Here is a 17,214-nt window from a genome sequence, read left to right as displayed (position 1 = left end):
ATGTGCAATAAACTGGGGGGAGTTGGGTGGGAGCTGCTGATTTGTCTTGTGGACAGGCGGGACATCAGTCAGCAGGTGGTGAGCAATTGAATTGTGTATCACTTGTCTTCGTGGGCTTTATTTCTCTCTTTTTTTTTGTAGTCTCCCTTTTATTACAATTGATTTTGTTATTGGCATTATTACTATTGTAATATTTTAATTTTATTCAGGTTTTTCCTTTTTTTCTCCAGTTCTCCTACCCCACCCACTGTGTGTGGGGGGGTGATGGAGCAACTGCATGTTATGTAGTTGCTGACTGGGATTAAACCACAACAGCCTGATATTGTCAATGTTTATGAATTGCAACCTAGAGGTAAAGAAAAAAACCATACTGCTCTTCATGTCTACAGTGCTCAGCATTGTGTTTTACTGTATTCAGAATCTAAGTTTGAGGAACAACTGTTTTCTGACAACAAATACTATTTGTGTTATCTCTTTTGTATTATTATCATTATTACTTTTAAAGGTTATGTTAGTTGTACCACGTTCATCCTGTTCTTGAGAATTAAGCTGCATTCAAGAGTAATACTGTCTTATTTTGGTGGTTTTTATGAGGTAATAACATACAGGAATCATTAGCCCAAATGTAATTGAAGCTTGAAACTGTGACAGCTGAGAAAGTGTTGTGTGTTTTTACTGATATGAAGATTGTCTTCAGTTTAAAAATAAGCTGCTAACAGATGTTTAGAACACTCTTCTTTTTCATTAACAATGTGAGTCAAACCCTGAATAACTGACTAGGAAAAAAACTGCCTGCTAAGCCAGTGGTATCACAGATTTGTTATACCATGTTTGCGAGACAATTGGGTTACACTGGGTCACTGTAACAAGTCTGAGTGTTAAATAAATTTCCCTAAATATTTTATCTTTTCTCATTGAGTGGTGGGGGAAAGAAACTAAAAGGGTTTACATTACATCAAATTCAGATTCCTTTTTTTTTGTCTGACAGTGAAATTCCGTCCTACCCTTTGGCAATCTTTATCAGCTTAAATTGTTCAAGTCCATAAGAAATAAGAGGAAATGTGAATGAGGGGCTAGATTCACAAAACTAATGGCAAAGAAGTGATAGTCCTCTTCCTTGAAGTATGTACCTCTGGGTGTAAACCACCAAAACTGGATGAGGAAGTTGTTATTCTTTTCCTCAGGAGGTGTGAATTTAATCCTTTAACCCAAATTATTGTCCCAGCTATCAGGTAAGTATTCTAAGATCTCTTTTTTTGATGCTGCTGCTTTATCTTGCCTTATAAATAAAGTTAGGAAAACTCAGTAAGTCAGTGAACCTCAGCATTAGATTGCAGCATTATTAGTGTTTCATACAAATTGAAACAGTTTCACAAAAAGGCACGTGAAAGATTCAAATCAGAATTTTATATAGTATTTCAGTGACTAGAAAACTTGTCAGGTGGGGAACTTCTGCTGACTTCAGTTTCTGTTTAATTTATGAGCAAGTATTAAGAGTCCAGATTTCACAAGGGGTGTAAATAATGTGAATTCAAAGACACCAAAGCTAACCCATTTACTCCAGCATAGAACCATTTATGTATTATGTATACATAATAAAGCGCATCTATAAAAGATCAAGTTTCAAAATAACATTGTTTTTTGAGCTCCTGCTTACATGAAAAATGGAATGATAATTTAAAGTTATGTTTTGTTTATTAACTTGTCTATTTAAAGTAACACTTTTATAACTTTGCCCTTCTTTTCTTTTTAACAGCACCTTCAGGCTTGAAGGAATGTCTATATTTGGAGGCACATCAATTAATTCGCATATCAGATCCATCATTGTGACTTCTTGCAGACCAGATCTGAGAAGTAACCAGGAACCTGACCCTTAGTGGAGAATGGAAAAACCCTTCAAGTCAGAGCACAACTGATCACTAGTGTAATCTGCATTGAATCATCTTTCTCAGATCTGGCGGCTACAAGCTGGGTCCTGGCAAAAGCCACAGCCTTAAATTCCATTCAGTGGGAAAGAAGGATAAGAGAACTAAATGTCTTGCCCTGTTGCAGAAACTGCTGTCTCCAAGCCTGACACCAGAGTTCTGTGCTGACCAACCAGAGTACCAAATGAGTTTTTTATGGGTACAGCCAGCATCAACAAATACTTCAAAATGTAGCCAAAAGGAGAAACAAAGCACTTACGTAATTTCAGAAAATGAATACATTTATTGTAACAGAGGAATGTTACTGTCTGTGGGGAAGAACACCTCTGTCATCCCTTGTATATATTCAAAGCCATACAGGAACAGGGCATAAGTGAAGTTCAGTCACTTAAAAGGACGCTGTCTCCTGTCCTCCACCCAACTTTGAGGAAGTTCCGCTCTTAGAGATTGCATCTTGATGCACTTCTAGTATTTGCACTGTCACTTCCATTCAGGGTAATGATGTGTGCCACCATTTGCACAGATGGCCCCAGGAGATTTTTGACCATAACAAGCTATACTTTGCCAGGGCTCCAAAAGGAATTAAAAAGTTAGAGCTGAAGAAAGACAGTTATGCTCTCTTTCACTATGGGGATCTCTTCACAGAAAGGACTATGGTCCTTTCTTAGGATGAAATAAATACATGCATATACATACATATATACATATGTATATATATGAAAAAGCAGAAACATGATAAGGTGTATTTAAAAAGGGGATACAATCTTTTTTAATAGCATCCATTTTTTTTTATCATATTAGCAGCCAAGAAATTTAGTCTATTGAATTATACATCAAAAAATGTTCCTATTGAACATTGACATTTAGTCCCAGTTACTGCTAAAGAAGTCATTTGTAATATGTACTTGACATAAAATTTTTCTAGCCATTTGTCTATACTTCGTGGAGAAATCTAGACAAGCAACATTTTCAGTTTATTTTTCTAAATAAATATGTTGTTTGTATTATTTGCAGTCACTCATTTTGGCTGGTTTTCATTATCTCCAAAAGTGATTTAAAGACAGAACCAAAACACAGGAATTGTTTGTTCTTTGTTAAGCTGTAATGATTTGCTGAATGAAAGCTTTAATATAAATACTGTAATTTGTAAAATGATGAAGTATATTTATATAGGCAAATATGTATGGAAAACAAAAGGAGGTATTTTAACTCTTAATTTCAGAACATAGTTTATTTTAATATCCACAGGATGAAATTAAATATATAATGGGATAGGGTTTTTATTATCAGTAAGTTTTAGTAAGTGAAAATTTGGATGTTTAAGAATGAAATGAATGTAGTCAAATAATGGTGGTTTCCCAAATTATACAGAGACCTTTTGCCACCTGTCTCATTTTACTCAAAAACTGGTTTAGTCATTTGGGGGGTTGGGTTTTTCTGGGGTGCGTGTGTGCTAAGGTTTTTGTTTGGTGTTTTGTTTGTTTTGGCATACTGACAAGATCTTGAATTTGATACTATTTCTCTAATTTGAAAAGCTACAGAATAATAGGTTGTTTCTTGGAACAATCTACAGTTTACAGTTAAGAATAGTCATTGTTATCCATCTAATGCAGTGTTTTGTTGTAGAGTTATTGAACATTTCAATGCTAGAGCTGTTTTGAATAAAAATATTTTTTCCTTTTTTCTCTTAGTCCATTAGCCTATGTGTAATTTTAAGAGAAAACTAGTGCATTTGGTTCCCACTTCACTTAAATCATTCATCTTAAATCCAGTTATATGTATCTGATTTATAAAGTTGAGTAGGCTTTTCTTTCAGATCATTGCTTTATGGAACGATTTAAGTGCTCACTAACAGAAAAATTACATTTCAACAACAAAAATTAATAAAAAAATTCTGTGGGTTAACTTTGTGAAGGGCAGATATCCTAAAAATTTGTTGTTCTGCTCTAATGTGCTAACAAGTGTTATGCGTGTATGTTCGTGTGTGTGTGCACGCATGGCACCCTTACCTGCTCATGAATGAAATGCCAACTCTGCTGAAGTAAGTGCCACAAGTCCTGTTACTGCAAAAGATGCTCATGTTACTGTATTTCTTGGTGAAAGACCTGAGCTCTGTCTTTGCTTGTGACTCTGAAGCCATAAACAGCTTTTGAAGTTTGTCAGGAAATCGGAAAATTAAATAAGTTTATGTTAGATTCCCTCATTTGGTAAAAATAGCGATGATCTTATGATTTGACTCTTTTCATGAAAGTTAGTGGTCAATTTCCTTTGGTGCAATGGATAAATGAAAACTTTGTATTTGTTAAAGAATGATGACTGTGTTTTGTTCACACACAATTTAGCTTTTGGCTTATAGTGTTCTTACTGTGATGTCATTTCTGTGTCATTAGAATAACTTATTTGGACACACAACAGGCATTGGCTTGGTTTTCCTCCCTTTTTGGATAAACTGTATTTTAAAATTGGAGAGCTTGTTCTTTGAGAGAAGTGTTCAGTTGTTTAAGGAAGGGACAACATTATTGAAACAATTAGAAAATTTCAGAATGATAATTTGAACACTTTAATTATTGCCTAATAATAATGCTTGGAAAAGCTCTTATTTTTGTGAACAAAATGCATTCATCTGTATCTGAAAATAGCCCAATAAAAATCCAGTGGAATTAATTGTTACTACTTGCAAATACTTTTCTGCTATGCTGAGTTCTAAATCAGCTTGTGTGTAAAAATTTTGTTGCACAAAACCCACCTGAAACAATGCACAGTTTTCTTCAGAAAAAATATATGACATATGAAAAATAATTACTTGGTCCCAGGAGTGGTTTTATATAATGTGTGCAATGCAAAAATGATGAACAGATACCAACATGTTGGTATAATTTAAGTGACAAATGTAATTGGAAGATAACACTGCAAACCCTAGTTCTCATCAATCACATGCTGTTATTTGCACCTTTTCTTTACTGGGACTTCATGCTGGAAAGTAAATTTCAGTGTGTGTTCACACTCATTCGATGTCATGTACCATGCCTTATTTTACTACCAGTGTCACTGGGAGAAATCCACGTTGCTTGATTTTTGTAGATTTAAATTAAATCTTTAGATAAGTGTTCAATATTGGATATAAATTGAGATGATATCTGTGTATTGTGCAGAAACTCCCATGACACAACATTTCAACACACAATTTCAGAAATTGTTGGCAAATAATTAACACTGAAATGCTTTTTCATAGTTTAAAACCAGAGGAAACAATTGGATTATCTCATTAAACAGCAAAAAAACTGTGTTATTTCCATTATGTTCATCCAAGCATACTGACAGGACCAGCAGAATTTTTTCAACTTACAGTGACGGATGGGTCCTTTTGTAGGTTTATGTGTCATGCATTTAAGGAGTGCCTACAGAAATAGTTCTAGAGTAATCCTGCATTGTTTCATTAGCTGGCATCTGAAAAGCCACCTGAAGCGGCCAATAGGCTTGAAATGGTGAGGTGTGTGAAACAAAATGCTGACAGTTCTGGACGTGTCTACAAGACATGATTTCCGCACTTGAATTTTTAACAGACAAGGATTACCATCATTCATGAGGAAAATAGGGGTATTTTAAAATAGCTCTTTTGTGGAGTGGAAGAAAAGGATTACAAAAACCTGGTGATCACCAGGATCTTATGAAAGTGTCCCTCTCCTGATACGGTTGCCCCAAGTGCCACATGTTGTGAGTATCCCCAAGGGACAGATTTTTTTCTCTGATCAGTGATGTGCTGGGTACATAGCAAGGCAATGATGCTGTTAATAAAACCTGACCACAAGATAGTGGTCGGATATTGTCTAAGGAGGGGTGGATGAAGGACAGCCATCACTCTGCCCTGGAGCTCCCCTGAAGGCAGGAGGCTGTTAATAAGACTGGATCTTAGAGAGAAAATTAGGTTGGACAGAGTGACACATACTTTGCAGTAAGATTACTTAGAGGACTGCTGAGACTAAATTAGTAATTTTTGTGGACTGGACAGTTAAAAGATGAGAGAGGAAGCAAAAGCCAGGTGGATGTTGTTCAAATTACTTCTCTCTCTAGATTCAGTATCCTTGCAGGGCTGCTAAGAAGCCATGAAATCTCCCCACAGCTGGGGTGAACTTCAGAAAGGACAGTTATAAACAAGAGCTTCAGGAGAATCTGGAAGGAATACTAAGAGGGTCACTAAGAGGGTCAAGTCATGGCAGATGGCACAGAGACTATTTAAGGTATTATTGAAGGCAGAGAACAAATACATTCTGCTTAGCTAGAAAGGCTTGAGAAAGGGTAAAAGGGAAACCACATGGCTAATCAGCAGGGTATCAGGCTACTGAGGGCAAGACATCCTTCAGATTGATGGAGATTTTTAAAGAAAATGTGAGGACTGTAAGCTTCTTAAGACTAAATGTAAATTAAAAAAAAACAGCAAACCCACATCAAGGTTAATCAAAATAATTCCAAGATACTTAAGAGATTTCTCAACTGAAATAGTTGAAAGAAACAAGGATTAAGAAATTCTGTTTCTACAAAAGAGCAGAGGCAAGTCTGAGAGACTGTCTGTACTGCTGAAAGATAATCAAGGAAAAGAGAAGCACTTAGAAGAAGCTATAGGAACAAAATTGTAACGCTTTAATTCTGCTTGTGCTGTAGAAGGACTTTTGTAGATTCTGACACCTTAATTTTTGTGGGGGAGCTCATATGAAGTCATACTTTTTCAGTTCGAGGTGGTACAAAACAAAATGAAGGGATGTACACTTAAGTTTTTTAAAGACACTCAGGGATGAAATAGCCCAATGGTACCTGTGATGCATTCTTTAAAGCTATTTTGATAGCTTTTGAGATGTGAGATTATGGCAACTATGTTGCCAGTTTTAGATTGAAAGAGTTTAGGCCATTAAATCAGTACTGGGCAAAATGGTTCAAACCATAATAAATACCTTTTTAAAAAGAACTAGAATGCATCTAACAGTGTCAATATTACCAAACACTGCAGGAAAGTGCACAGATGGCTAAGAGAAAACACAGAGGAAACTGCAGCTGGCTAAGAGGAAAGTTCCTGCATTCATAAAAGATTGTAAAATATTGGAGAAGATACGAATTTTTTGGTCAGTTTTCACAGGGTTACAGAGCCCAAGAGTGAAGTTCTATGGGACATATACTGGGGTCCATGTGTCTCAAAATATATTTGAACATGTGAATATGCTGGAAAAGTAGTGTATCATTATTTGGTAAATTTGGTGATCATACTAAGTTATTAAAAGTGTTAAATAGGAGTGGCCTGAATGTCTGGTTATTAAAATTTAAAATTAAATTCAGTGAAGATAAATGTAAACTGATATGAAAACACTTTTATTTTTTACATATTTCACTTAGCATTATATTTAGCAGTTAAATCTTTCTATGAAAATTTTGGTCTTGTGCTTAGGAGGTCAGAAAAAATGCAAGTACGCAGCTAACAATTATTAGGAAAGCAGCAGAGAAAATAAGAGAACATTAAATACATAATTGTATCAATCAATAGATATGCAGTAAGCCATGATATTTAACTTTTTAAATACTATATCCAGTTCCATGACTGGAAAACAAACAAACTAAAAAAACCTGAAGAAGCTTCAGAGAATGAATGAAATGAATGAAAATGTAGAAAAATTAAATGGTACAATTAGATTTGTCAATGAAGTGACAGCAGGCAATGATTCTTCTGCTCAACAAAGGTGAGAGAGAAGTAGGGTGACAAGATCATGAATGGCATCAAGTGTGCAGGGGTAGGGAACATCAAACAAAGTTAGCCACTGGGAAGCTCAAAAATAACACAAAAGTGTTTATTTAAGCAGTATGGAGGGAAGCTATGGAACTCTTTTCACTCAACACATTGCATATGCTGAAAGTTTATGGGACTTAGGGGCTGTGAAAAGAAAAGCAAAAATAGTAATTGAGAGTTGTGAAATTAAGTGATCCTGATTTTGCCTCAGTGAAGATCCATTGGTGTCAGGGTGAGTATCATGAAGATTAATTTCTACATGTGTGTTCTGGATCACTGTCAGCTGCTTTTGTGCCCAGGTATTCCACTTACATAAACTGAAACCAGTGGGCAGAAAATTCTGCTTTTGCAATGTGTATTGTGTACTTTATAGAGGCACAAGCAAATTAGCAAAATCAGCCAAGAGTTTTCATATGGAAAGCAGAAAAAAAAAAAAATCCATGACAGGTAAGGGATGATGTTCTGGAAGTTATGTCATTATTAAAAATTCATCGATGTATTAGTTCAGTAACTTGTTACATTGAGGTTTAGCTACTGAGATTTAAATAGGCATGTGTAGTAATTAAGAAGACTAATGTCAAGTGAGAGATTAATGTTTCAGCAAGTAAAACATCCCAAATTAAAAAAACCTGCAATCTTTTGACTAATGCTGATTACATATTTCTTTAAAATAAGCTTATGTGTCTGTTTGTTTGTTTCCTTACCTTTATCACTGGAGTAAATATCCTTTACCAATAAATATGGTTGCATTGCAAGTTGGGAATGGAAACCATCTGCATAATCAATATGAGAAGCTTAGAATTTGAGAATCTGAGCCCCATGTTTATTGGCCAAGCTCCCTTTGAATTACCTACATTTGAATAACTGGAGAGTTTTTACACACTTCCACCAAACTGACAGCAATTGGGCATATGACAAACACATTATTTATATTGGAGACTTTGACACTTTATTTTGTTAGAAAGATTGATACCTAGAATGTATTACTAGAAGACCTAGTCAATAGAATTTAAAACTTTTGAAAACTAAATTGCTAGACCATCTAAGATTATAAATGAACCAAAATCTATATGTAATGTGGAATGCAATAGAATTTATTTGATTTAGCCTATTATTTGTTTCCATTTAAACAAATTTTACAATAGCAATAAATAGATTGTGGGAAAATAATTGTATAATAAGATCTTTTTCCTAGAGAAAAATGTTTTTAAGTTGTTGTAGCTACAAAAGTGAGTAAATTTCTGTTTATAATAAATCAGTGAGCAAAATATTTATTACTTATTTATTATATCTGAGTATCACTCAGTTGTGGTAGCATTGATGAAATAGGACAATACATTTGGTTTTAAAATTGTTTTTCATCTACCTATTTTTAGAACAAATGCTTGCTTTCTCACCAGTTTCTCTATAATGCTCTCTGCTTTCATATTGCTAAAAGAGACCTCTGCTTAGCTCATTCCTCTGTTTTCAAACTACAGTTGTCACTGTGATATTATAAAACTAACTTAATTAATCTGCTGGGAATTTGTTTCTGTTGATCATATGCCCTCTTGTTTTCACTGAGAAGGAGGTATTGCAGGATGGTCTTGTTTTAACAGACTTATTTTAATTCAGTAACTTGTACTGATTTTGTCTTATGTAAAAGTAAATGCTTGGTATTTGTGTGCAAAAGCTAACTAAAGACACCATCTTTGCTATTGGCTGTTTAAACAGAGTTTTCTAAAAAGAAGTTAATTTAGAATATCTTGAAAATGGATGAGAAGTATTTCCATCTGCCTAGTTATGGCTTTGTTCTATTTGAACTAACAATGTGATGTTTTGAGTGGAATGAATTGAACTGAATGAAATCCCTAGACTTTTTCTACTTTGCAAAATTTTCACTTTTCTGACATTGTAGAGGATCCTACCTCACACTTAAACAAGTCTTTAATTAGGATTTAAAATTTCTTCCTTTTTTTATTGTATGCAAATAAGAGAGCAAACAATGAGAAAATGTAGAGTAGCAAAAGGGAGATCTTTATAAAAATAAAACCAAAAAAGTAAGCAAATTCAGTTTTATTTTGGAAAGATACAGTCACAAATGAACTGAAAATGCATTATAAGACATAGCTAAAAGATCTAAATTGTGACATGAAAAAGGAGAGGTCACACTGAGCATTAGGTTCCTGGAACTGATGCCTGCAGAATATGCATTAATATACGGTAAAATATATACCATAATTTTGCCTTCAAACTTTTGCAGTTAGGGTAGATTAATCTAAGCAATGCTTAAAATTGCTGGTTAGGAGGTCTTTCTGGTTAAAATCTGTTCTGGTTTCACTTTAGAGGTGATCAACCAAAGCTTTGACTTCATAACCTTCTCTGATGGTGCATCCACACTTTATATGGATATCCTGGTATTCTATCATGAAAACATTTTTCCATACATACAACCTGATCTATCCAGCTTGCTGTTCAAGGCCACTGTCCCTTCTATAATCCCTTTTATACTGTTTTCTTCTGCTGCAAGGAGTTTATCTCTGCTTCTTCCAATATGGTCCCTAGATTTAACTTTGCTGGGCTAAAAACAGCTCGTCTCACTCAACCTCCCCACGTCAGTCATGTTCTTTAGGTCCCTTGTAGTCTCTGCTGCAGGTTCTGCACAGTTCATCCAGCTCAGGACAAGAGTACATTGTTGGCCTTGTGGTCAGCCATCTCCCTCGACTCATTTCAGCCTGGGTCCCTGCAGCTCATCCAGTCACTCTCCATCATCCACACCTACTCTAACCTAGGTGCAGAGCTTGGCCCTTCTGCCTCTTAAGCATAATGAGGCTCCTCTAAGGAAAATCCATAAGCTTGGCCAGATCCTACCAAACTGAATTTTTGTCATTCATTATGTCATTCATTTTGGCATTCATTTTGTCATTCGTTATGTCAAAATGATGTTCTAACATCATCCAGAAATATGTCAGGTTTGCATTCTATGTCATAATCCAGGTCCCTGATGAAGGGACGCCAGTACTGCTCCCATGTTTCATCATGGAAGTCATTGAGACTGGTAGAGTATGATTTACCTCTGGTAAATCTGTGTGTATTGTTCCTGATTGCCTGATTTTCCATGTGTGTTCGGAAATTAATTCCAAATGAATGCTGTTTATGAACTTTCCAGTGTAAATGTGAGGCTGCTTTTTTTATAGTTCTCTTGATCTCCTTTCCTTTTTAATACAAACATAATATTTGCCTTTTTCCCCTTGTTTGGGACCTTTCTTGATTACTGGTTTTTAATAGGTGATAGTAGCTTTGCATTCACTTCAGTCAGCACCTTCAACACCTTGAAGCCTGTTTGATCTGGCATCCTGTACTTAAGTTCAACATTTTTAAGTTGTCCCAGCCTTCTTGGTCTCTTGTACGCCTGCTTCCAAAACAAGACTGATATGTGCAGAATTTAAAAAGTAGGCTTTAACTGCCAAGACTGAGGTGAAAATGTCATAAATGATTTGAATTAAATAATTCAGCCCTTTCTGTATAATCGATCAGTCAACTGGCTCTCCCATTCAGCAGTATCTGTTTTCTGTGAATTTCCTTCTGATATTAGCATAATTTTAAGAACCCTTCTTGATACATTTATGTCCCTAACTAATTTTAGCTGTCATCAGGTTTTGGTCTTTTTATTCTTAACAGCATGAGCAATACTTTTATAGTTTTCCTTTGATTTCTGTCATTGTTTTCACTTCGCGTATGAATTCTAGCATTTAAGTTCTCTGCGTAGTGGTTCTGGCCTTTGATTGAAATTCCTGGTCTACCTGCATGAAGGGGTGCTTTTCTCCTGAGCTCCAAATAATTTTTCTTTAAAAGTCAGGTAGCTATTCTGGATGCTCCTTGTAGGAGGATCCAAGGGCATTAATCCAGCAATATTCTAAATAAGTCAAAATCTGCTGTCCTGAAGTCGAGAGTCCAAGTCCATTTCACACCTTCTTTTCCTTTCTCCAAATCATGGTCTCATCTTCTCCTGATCACAAGGGCTTTTTCCTTGTTGAGCAGCTGGTCAAACAGAGTATTTCCCTGGATGGCCCCTAAGTTCACATTAGAAATTCATAGGCAGGGCTCTGAAGACCCTTCCACTATTCTTAATGTTTGTATTACCTGTTCAGTAGATGTCCATGTGATCAAAATCCCTCATATGTACTAAGGACTTTGATCAAGGGAGTCCTCTTATTGTCTACTTCAGAGATGTCATCTTAGGCAAGCTGTAACAGATCTCCATCACAGCATCCATGTTGCATCCTCTTGGACCGAGACCTGGAGTGTCTCTACAGACACCTCCTTGGTTTCACACCAGATTTCTCCTCAGTCAGGAATTTCCTTCACATAACACACATCTCTGCTTCTTCTGTACCACCTATCTTCCCTCAGCAGGGTTGTGGAGCAGTCTTGTGATGACAATCAGTTCTACAGGAAGCAGCAGTGCTGTGGAACCGAAGAGGACAAGGAGTAAATGCCATATGTCTCACAGTCTTCATCTTTGGAGGTCTTGATGCATACAGTAACCGGAAAGATTTATTCTTGGTTTTCAAGCACAGAGGCAGGAGCATGACCTAGGTAACCTTTCTATAAATGGGAGAGAAGTTGTCCAATGGGATATGAAGCTGGGAATTTGAGTATTACTAGATTAGTAATCAACTGGGAGCAAGGAACACAGCAAAAGAAGCTGAGTGAGATCCCAAGAATAAATGTGAAAATTACACTTGTGATGTACTAGTCAGGTTTTCAGAGACCTGTGTCCTGCTGATTATGATACCTATGAATAATGTTGAAGAGGCTACCTGAAACAGCTGGATGACTCAGCAGGAAATAATTGGTTGTCGGAGTTTTTAAGTGTATAAAAGTGTTGATCCAGTTACTGCAGAAAGGCTCAAAAAAATTTGAAATTTGCAAACATTAAATAATTCCTGTTATGCTGAATGAAGCTTTGAGACCAAAATAGTCTGTGATGCAAGCAAGCTTAGAAATTCTTTTAATATGTTATCTGAATTTGCTTTTAATTAATTTGTGCTTAACCCATATGCATATGAAAGTAGATGATTATCTGTGTAGACAAAATCAGTATGAAGGGCAGAAAAAAGTTAAATTGCATGGGACTTGACTTCCATTAATCTGGATATTTAGCATGGTGAAAATATGTATGTCCTGCCACTGGTATAAAGATTATTTATTCTCACTTTATTTCTGCTTTCTGTTGATAGTATAATGCTAAAAGATTTACTTAAATTAAAATTCCTTGCCACTATTGTTTTTTCCTAGTCAGTGGCAGATTAAGTCATTAATATGTGTTTGGCTACTTGCAGAATAGCTCCTGAATTAAAAAAGAGTTAGGATTGCTTTTCCTGTGAGGATCTCAGTATAAGTGTGGGTGGGAAAAGAGCTGAGAACAAATAATATTTCTTTCTCATTGTTTGAGATCTATTATGTGAGAAATGGCTATCTTCTGGATATACATCCTTCCACTGGCATGAAGCATGAGCAGATGGGAAGCTGATTTAGATGAGACACTTAACTTTAACTAAAGCTACTTAAGATGAATCCTTCTTTATTCCAGATCATTGAGATAAGTTTTGACCAAAAATGGTCATACTTACAAAAATTCAATAATTTAGGGCTATATTTATGGTGCATAAACTTTAAAGGTAACAGAAACACTGCTTTTTACCAGCAGTTTTGTAACACATAGAGGAAAAACCAATTTTTTGGCCTTGTTGCATTTGCTGTAATCAGAAACCACACTGATACTAGAAAGAAAAGTTTACCTAAGTAAATAGAAGATAACAACTTCCTAGCTTTTCATATTTTTTAAATTCGAACAAGTATTACTGGGTTATCATATCTACTTGCCTACATTAATATTTACTAGGTCTTCTTTTTAGAACCTACCCTAGCAACCAGTATATTTTTCTTTTGGGGGGATCATACTGACAAAGCAGACACATGGGCAGATGCATTTACTCAGAATATGTAATTTAAACATGAACATTTCTAAGCTAAAAGATATCTTCAAATTTTTTTCAGGCTCCCATTAATAGGAAATGGGCATCAGTATAATCCTTGAGGGATGATATTTTAGATTTGATTGAAACAGGAATTGCAATTTATTGATGTCTCTATGGACAGAAGGATTAGGACTCCAGGCAAAAAAAAAAAAGAAGAACATAGGGATTTTCAAATGCTTGAACTGCCAAGGTAATAATTCTGTTCTTCTACCTGCTGGACTCATGTATCTGATAAAAGTGTACTTACTACAGAGATATAGAAGGATAAAGACTGCAATCATCACCTGCTGTTCTTCCTGATGGGTTTTCATGTACTACTTCATCTTCATAGAAACAATAAATTTACCACAGGAAGGTGTTGTGGGGCTTTTTGTTATTATCAGGTTTGAAATGTTACATATTAGGGATCTAAATATTTTATATATATATATTTTTACACTACTATTTATTCTGGTGTCAGCTCTTCTAATTTTGAAATGAATGAATGAATATTTTGAAAATGTTTTATTTTTGCTGAAACATGAAGTTTTTGGATACCAAGAACACTTGCAGCAGCTAATGTGTGTGACATTTAGATTTATCCACTTAAATTCTCGCCTGTTTTTTTTGTTTTGGTATTAATCAAACCTTGTGTCTTTTTTGCATTTGTTTATTTTTTAGTATAATTTGTCTTTTGCAAACCAAAATAAGCTTTTTTTGCTCAACCAAGGTAGCATAATGCAAGTTTTTGTTACACTGGTACTTTTTTTTTTTATATAGATCTATATTTATAGGAACATATTTTGTGTTGGCGAAAAGTTGCACAAAATTAAAAATCTGATGTTTGAAATTTTTAGGTAATAAACTATTTACTGCCACAAAGATTGCACACACTGAGCTTGCATGCTTAGATACTTTTCATTTAGTTTTGGATGAAGCAGTTTTGACATTTATCTTCATTGTCATTGTGCCAAGGGCAATTCCTTTTATTTAATATCTTGCTGAAGAATGGAATGACAACAAGTATTGGAGTCAAATATTAGACATGATACATACTGTGGTAAAGAGTATTCCTGAGGCAACATTAATGAATCAATAATATTGTAGAGAACAAAAAGTAGGATTAATTTCCTTTAGAATACATATGACAATTTTTTGTCTATTTCCAATATCCAATATAGAAATGATGCTGAGGGTTTTTCTGAGTGTTCATGAAACTGCATTTCCAGAAATAAACACTTCTCAGAGAGTGCTTATATAAATCATGATTATCTGAAGACAGAATATGTTTACTGACAGTTGGAATTGAGAGTCTCAGTCTAACTGTGAAGCACTGGATCCCTGGCTATTTACTCCTTGGAATCCATAATAGTTATTTCTTTGATTAAGGTGGCTTTTGGATAAATGTGATTAGTGAGCAAATACCATAAGCAAACCACTCAGAAAGAAGCTTTTTTGTTAGCACTGCTAAAGCACTGCTGAAATGCTGTAGGTGGAAAATGAGACAAATTTATTTATGAATGAATGAAAATTTATTTTTTGAACACATAAAGAAAATTTTACTTTCACCATAAATGGCAATATGCTTATCTCATGTTAAGTACAGTGTCTGACAACCCAAGCAAGCACAGGGACTCACGAAAAGAAAAGAAAAGAAAAGAAAAGAAAAGAAAAGAAAAGAAAAGAAAAGAAAAGAAAAGAGAGAAGAAAAGAAAAAAGAAAAAAAGAGGAAAGAGAAAAAAGATAATTTGCCCTTGACAATTGAAGTTAGCTGTCATAATTACTGCAATGAAGACTGAATGTCTTCCTAGTTACATGCACTTAGAGGCAAAAAAATGATTTCAGAAATTTTAATTGTCTGACAGCTAGCAATTATGCAGACAGAAAGGACATACCTTTAGTAGCACCTCTAGTAACTTATCAGAGGATAATAAAAAAATAAAAAAGTTCAAATACACAAATAGGCTTCCTCTTTTTATATTCCATATAAGAGTTCTTGAGCCTCTAAGTCCACATCCACTTTGTCCAGAGCATATTTTCTTATGTCTTATATACTGGAATCCAGGAACCTCAGAGAAGCCCATAAATCATTTGGGAGAAACTAAGCTCTAGGCAAAGGCAAATTATTTAACAGTATTTCAGGAAGATAAATATAAGGACATTATTGAAAATGACGTATATAGTAACTAGGGTCTTCCACAGTCATAGAGAAAAAACTCTCTGGTTGAGTCTGAGAAATAATATATATCTTAATGGAGGAATGCAGGATAAAATGAAGTAAAAAATTAAAAAGCTCATGGCTTCAAATAGTCTGGATATAAAGGCTTTAACTTAATGCACACAGGAGTGTATATAAAAGAAACTAAATGGAAGAGCAGTAACAGCACACAGAAACAGAATATGAAGACTGTCTTTGCCAGCACTGGTGTATGGACAAGTGGGAAAAGTAATTAAAGTAATAAATTTCAATTAGGATGCTAATTAAAAGGCAGAGGGGGAAGGCAAGCCTGTTTGAACAAACAGAACTTTTCTTGAATCTCAGTTCCACCAGAAAAACAATACCTGATAACACCGTCACATTTATTTCTAAATGAAAAGCTCTTTGAGACCCCAGTATTTATTTACAAGCTTGAGTCCTTTTCCTATGTTGGTGGTTTTTGCTCAATCTATTTTGGTATTGGGCCTAAGTATTCATACCTGGTTTCACACTGCATGTACCATATAGGAACCACACTGCTCATTTCAACCAAGTAGGGCTACAATCATATTGAAAGCAAAATGTATTAAATTTCTTATTTGAATATGCATATTGAATATTTGGGACCAGATGGGATCCATCCCAGGGTGATGGGGGAGCTGGCAGATGAGCTTGTGAAGCCACTCTCCATCATTTACCAACAGTCTTGATTCACTGGTGAGGCTCCAGATGACTGGAAGCTGGCCAGTGTGACACCCATTCACAAGAAAGGTAGGAAGGAAGATCCTCCTAATTACAGGCCAGTCAGTCTGACCTCGGTATCCGGCAAGGTAATGGAACAGTTTATATTGAGTGCCATGACGCAGCACTTACGGGACGGCTGGGGGATCAGACCCAGCCAGCATGGGTTTAGGAGGAGTAGGTCATGTTTGACCAATCTGATCTCCTTCTGACCAGGTGACCTGCCTGGTGGATGCAGGGAAGGCTGTGGATGTTGTCTGTTTGGACTTCAGCAAGGCCTTTGACGCTGTCTCCCACAGCAAACTCCTGGAAAAGCTGGCAGCCCACGGCTTGGACAGGAGCACTCTTTGCTGGGTTAAGAACTGGCTGGATGGCTGGGCCCAGAGAGTGCTGGTGAACAGTGCTGCATCCAGCTGGCAGCCAGTCACTGGTGGTGTCCCTCAGGGATCTGTGCTGGGCCCAGTTCTGTTCAATATTTTTATTGATGACATGGATGAGGCCATTCAGTCTTTCATTAGTAAATCTGCAGATGACACTAAGCTGGGCACATGTGTCGATCTTGGAAGGTAGGAGAGCTCT

At 35.7% G+C, this 17,214-nt stretch overlaps 1 protein-coding gene across 3 annotated transcripts in view; it reads left to right on the top strand.

Annotated features, from left to right (window-relative positions):
• The window catches only part of PRR16 (proline rich 16), a 154,179-nt gene extending 146,972 nt beyond the window's left edge, over window positions 1-7,207 (top strand). For all 3 annotated transcript variants that reach the window (XR_005603849.1, XR_005603850.1, XM_039567236.1), the window contains exon 3: window positions 1,757-7,207. The gene's annotated coding sequence lies outside the window, so the exon portion shown is untranslated. The remainder of the gene's footprint in view (window positions 1-1,756) is intronic.
• The last annotated feature ends 10,007 nt before the right edge of the window (window positions 7,208-17,214 follow it).

The sequence above is a fragment of the Corvus cornix genome, chromosome Z (genome assembly GCF_000738735.6).
Source record: "Corvus cornix cornix isolate S_Up_H32 chromosome Z, ASM73873v5, whole genome shotgun sequence".
NCBI lineage: Eukaryota > Metazoa > Chordata > Aves > Passeriformes > Corvidae > Corvus > Corvus cornix.
Note: the sequence above shows the minus strand (reverse complement) of the source record. Positions and strands in the feature narration are given on the sequence as shown.